The following is a 6000-nucleotide window of genomic DNA, read 5'->3' on the forward strand; positions in this document are numbered from 1 at the left end:
GTCTGTTTCATAACCAGCGAAAAACTCCTCACAGGAGCTTTAAGTATCTGCTGTTGAGTACAAAATGTCTGTCTTGATAAAAAGGTGACTGGCACAAGTTTTCATTTGGTCACCTCACAAAGCTCGAAGAGAATCCAGGAGAAACCTCACAACTTTTTAAGATGTTGTATAACACAGTCAAAGTTTCTTGGTCTGTTGCAGCATCACAAAACGAAACAAGAATGTGCATCCAACCAAACCAAGCAGGGACTGTCCCGCAGCGGAATCAGTGTGTGTGTGTGTGTGTGTATTTGCAGTGATGGTGAGATTTGGCAGAGGCTGGACGGACTACAAGATTCCCATGAAGTACACAATGGCAGAGGACTGAGCTTGTGAGCGTACAAGTGTGTGTGCGTCTCATGAAAAGGAATAAGTGTAGCTCCACAAGCAACAGGATTTCAATGGGGCAATAACACACACAGTTGTGGGAGCCTACACACGTTTCTGTGAGTGAGTGTGTGTGTGTGTGTGTGTGTGTGTGTGTGTGTGTGTGTGTGTGTGTGTGTGTGTGTGTGTGTGTGTGTGTGTGTGTGTGTGTGTGTGTGAGAGAGAGAGACAGGCACAATAACATGCTGCTCTCATTACGCTGTGTGCATTAATTAGCATAAATTAAGAGAGATAATCCTCTTTAATTCAGGCGGGAGACTGTCTCACTTGTTGGACCAACATTTTTTCGGGTGCTTGTTACAATATCCTCTCTGCCCCTGTGCATCCGGTGGATAAGCCCGTCCGGTGTGCGTGTGTGTGTGTGTGTGTGTGTGTTGATGTGTGTTTGCGCACATGTCTGTAGGAGAAAGGTAGGTCCATGTTTGTATCATCATTCTGGGTGATTACTGACAAAAATAGAGAGAATAGAACAAAAAATTTCCTCTCATTGAGTCTTACATAACAAACACACACACACACACACACACACACACACACACACACACAGCTGAGGGATACAACGTGAGTTTAAAACAAGGATAACTAAAGCTAACAAAGCCTGCATGTTCACACAAACAGAGTTACTGTCTGCTCTGACAGGTGTACAGACACGAGTTGTGTGGTGAACGATCACAGCGTGCTGTCGCCTGCTGCAAAATATCCTGAGCCTCTTTCAGATCCTGTGGCTGTGGGAAAGCTGGTTCGGTTTTAACTGCACACAGGCTGCTATGGATTATGGATTATGTCTGTGACTGCGCATCAGGACTGTGAGAGGAGGAGGGTCAACAGCTCAAGAGGAGTTCATTTTCATCATCCAGTTTTAAGTCTTTGGCCCCAAAAGAAACAGAAAGGATGCACAAGAATAGAAACACGATCAAAACTAAATAGATCACTAAAAGGTTGGTAGAAGATTATCTATTGCTCCACTAGAATGACATGCCTGAAAAGGATGTAAAGTCTCAGATTATTATTAAACTGAAAATACTGCTACAGAGGTGGACCTTCTTATTTTTGTTAATGTGTTGTCCTTTTTTTAAAGTGAAAATCTTGAAGATCTCAGTTTCGTTCTCTTTGGCGGCTCCTATGGTGATAAACGGTAATTGCGGGAGCACACTTCCCAGATATCCAGACAGTGTTGCATGTGTGACGTCCACAGTTGGCGTCGGCTGTAACTGTTGATTTTCCTGGCTGACGGTCGCTTTCCTTTTCAGACTGTTTGCTTCATCTGAGCGTCCAATTTGTTTCTTTTTCTTTGGATTTTCACTTATTTTTGAAGTTGTATCTGTAGTCATCCATCTTTTCTTTGTTTGTTCAGCCATAGTAGATTACTGTTTACTCGCAACACTTTCAGAGACCAGGAAAAGCAGCCGCTTAGCTCCGCCTACCCTCTCTGGCAGACCAACCACTGCTGGCTGATGGAAAACGTCTCTCTAGCTGGGCGCCACTTGGGCCTCATTCGGCGATAGTGACTTAACAGACATTTATTTACATGAAAATCCTCAAGATTACTTTAATCAGAAAACAGCAGTTTATATCACTCTTTCCAAAGCAACCAGACTCCACTGACAAAAACAGTCATTTATCCTCTCTGAACTCAGGAGTTGCTGATCTAGCGCTGCCTGGACCAATGGTTTGTTTTAGTTATTATGTCGAGTTGGGTACAAGCTAACTCTTTAAAGCGCCGAAGTCACACAAGAATACAAACAAACCCGTAACATCAACTAACCCAGCCAGCAGCAGACCAGCAACTTCCATGTTCTGTGAGGTAAACCACTGCGTTTGTCAAGAGTCTGGTGGCTTTGAAGAAAGTAACACGACAGCGATTTCTGGTTTTTAAAAAAGGCATCTTATATCTCTCTTTTAGCAAAAAGTCTTCAGTAGACGTTAGCAAAAGTGACAAATGTGTTTGGTTCAAATGTTCCTCTAAATTACTATATGCACCTCTTGTTTTATTATGTGTGTGGCGTGCGTGTGCTTTAACCCGTTGCCATGACAGTGGATGCGGTTGCCGAGTTGACAGTGATATTGACATGCAGCGGTGGCATCTGGAGGTCAGTGTCCTGGACACCACTGGGATGACAAACACTGGTCGATGTGTGTGTGTGTGTGTGTGTGTGTGTGTGTGTGTGTGTAAAAGGCAAAGGGAGATGCCATCAGTGGTCGATACCTGCAATGGAGCAACACAGCTCTGTGTTTGTGGCTTGAGAGTCGACCATATGTATGCTGCAAATGTGAAAGTACTGAAAACACTGATGTGTGCTTAGTTCTCAAATCAATACAGTGTGTCCTTAAGCGCTCACGACGAGGATCATTTAATATATGTTGAAATATTTTCATGAGAACTCTGTAGCCAAGGTAGCACTTCTCTTTTGTAATTAATCAACAGACAGGTTGACCTATGTGCCGAAAGAAAATGTTCCTTTAAGACTCTGCTTTATTTAGTTATCAATAAGCTCTTAGTCCTATAGGTCCTTTATACTTGAAGATCATCTCTCTCAAAGGCAAGGAAAAAAGTAATTAGAGAGTCAAGCCTCTCATGTTGTGAAGAGGAATGTTATGGTTGTCCTTTATCGTCGACACTGAGGTACTTCAGCATACACTGAGAGCTAACAGCCTGCATCTTTGTGTGTTGTTGTGTGTGTGTGCGTCTGAAACTGAGCAAGAGCGTGTCTTTTAGCGTGTCCTTTGGCCTTTTACAGACTGTGAAGTATGATCCGACATTTACCTTTCTGACACACAAACGGGTCACCTACACATCTTAAAGGGGCCATATCTTTTAAATGGATATTCTCATATTTTCATGGTTTTCACATTTTTGTGTGTTAATTGTTCACAGTGAAAAAGTGAGAACTGCATAATTCCATATTTTTCCAGAATGACATTTTAAAAAGGATGCCTCTGAAATGGGCCGTTCAGAGCAGCCGCAGGTTTCTATGTAGATCCATGCTTTCGCTGAATTCGACCGAATGGTCATTCACCGTCATTCACCTCAGGCTGCCTTCTTCATTAGCTTGTAGTCAAGTCGTTAAGATTTCAACTTACCATTCCGATACCTCCTGGCGATTCTGGCTCGTACACATAAGGCCGAATAACCTATCCTAGAGTGACAGTGCAATATGGACACTCCCCTACGCGGGATCGCACACATGGGGGAGGGGCTATGCAGTCACTCCAAATACTTTCAGCCAATCATGGCTAAGGTCTGACCTTTGAATGGCAAAACGCCTTGTTCGTTTCAGGAGGACGGAGACGCTCCGAAAAATAATTGAATTAAAATATGTATACAATTTTTAAAATGAAACAAACTTTATCAACTTGCCTAAAAAACATATAAGAATAATAGAAAATTGCCTGCATAGCTAAAATATGTCCACCTTAAAGTCATAAGTTCATCCTATTACCACCTATTGAAAAATGTTACGTCATCCATTTATGGACCACAATTTCTCTAATTATGGAAGTGAAGTATATCACACCTTTTTTCAACTGCCAGCGCAATTCTTCTTTTCACTTTTCTTTCAATTCCTAATTCCCTCAAAGGAAAAGATGCCATCTGAAACAAAAAACTCTTATCTTGTAAAGACAGCGTACCTGTCGAGCATTACTATTATCGTCTCGTTAGCCTCATTCTAATGAATCAGGTTTAAGGGTTTATCAAACTATGAGTCAGCAGAAAATGTAGCTGAGCATAAGTTCAACCAGGAAGACTGTTCATACTCATTCATTCATTTGCATCATTCATTCACGTCACGTTCTCTCTCTCCCTCTCTGTCATTCCTGTCTGGTGATCAGCTGATTATGGGCGTATACTATTTAAGTACTAAACCAACCAGATTCAGCCTCGACGTCTGTCAACCAATCATCCTGCTGCTGTCAAATTTTAAAGCTGTTCTCCTCTCTTCCGCAGACAGTTTGTCGTTTCAGCTCGATCATTGCGACCCTCCTCCACCCCGTTCACCTCCAATCCATCTCATCTGTGTCCAAGTCCAGCTCCTCAGCTCATCCTGTCTTCACCATCATCACTACCACCACCAGTGTCTAGACTCCATCGGGGGGTTCATGAAGTTCTCCTCCAAGTACATGAAGACATCACGATGGAGTCTAATCCCCTAAGACTTTGCACATTTCATTCTTTCCAAACTTGAATATAAATAATTGTTCAATCTTAATGAAGTCTCTCCAGAGAGATGCAGATATCTTCAAAAAGATCCTTCATAGACAAAAGCGTTGTTTTCTAATGTTTTAGACCAGGTACAAAATATCCCAAACACTGTTGCTTGACTGTTTTCAAAGCACTTTCTGCTGTTATCCAGACAGATTGCTACAAGTTGATTTTAATTATGTAAGAAATGACTTCTATACAATAGACAAGAAAGTAATAAAATCCATCCAACATGGATTAACAATGGCAGTCAACACTAGAAATAACCAGTGGAGGACAAAGTACACAACTTCAGTACTTGAGTCAAAGTAGATACTCCTGGTCAAATATTACTCCAATACAAATGAAAGTTGCTCAGTCAAATCAATTATTGAGTTGAAGAACTGGAGTTCTTGCTTTTAAAAATACTTGAGTATTCAAATTACTTTTTTAAACAAATCTACAAACGTTGTATTTTCATAATGCACGAGTGCAGTCAAGAATACATGAGTGTACATTCTGCTACGTTATGTTTATTTAGAAATATGGTTATTTACATTTTGAAACTCACGTGCTGCAGATTTCCAGATTTGCAGCTCTAAAGGAACAACTAAAAATACCTGATGACCAGGGAAAATGTCAGCCAGGCTTTACACAACGAGAAAACATTATGGCCATGGGTGCGTGCTCAGATGGAGAATGGTCATCCTTCTCTGCCGTAGCCATCATTACCACCACCAGTGCTGCCAGACTGAAAATACAGTAATATCGTACTGCAGCTTTAAAATGATCATATTTTACCAAAACAAGAAAAACAATAAAAGGGTCAAAATACCACACGGAATTGCAAAACTATGCCCTGCTGACTATATTAATGTAACAACGCAGAGGTCCCGTCCTTTGTACAATATGGCAACTGTATTCTTCACACAATTGCAGTCCATTACGCAATCACTCCTTCCATTATTACCCTTCAAAATAAAAGCACCACATCTACACTGGTCGGTGAAGAAAAGCCTCAGAGTGTCCCACTGTGTGCACATTCGCTTGACAACTTGGTGCAGAGAGAACCAGCGGGTCTGTGATGGCTGAAGAAGTTTATGAGGCTCAACATGACTGAACTCCTGAAACTCTTTTAGAGGTCTCACACGCTTGGCACTGTTTTTGAAATAGGCATACACATCCCTGCATAAATCCTCGCACATTCGGGGAAGCTGTGTGCAAGCCGCGCTCGCGCAGAGATGCAATGAATGACAGATGCATTGCTGAACTCTTATTGTGGGCAAAATTATCGTACATTTGGCATTTTTGGCATTATTGCTCGTACATCGTACAGAGAGCAAAATTATCGTACAAATACAATAGTTATCGTACATCTGCCAACACCGACCACA

Source organism: Semicossyphus pulcher, unplaced genomic scaffold (genome assembly GCF_022749685.1).
Source record: "Semicossyphus pulcher isolate SPU_LCO1_2020_fin unplaced genomic scaffold, fSemPul1.0.p SCAF_20, whole genome shotgun sequence".
Classification (NCBI taxonomy): domain Eukaryota; kingdom Metazoa; phylum Chordata; class Actinopteri; order Labriformes; family Labridae; genus Semicossyphus; species Semicossyphus pulcher.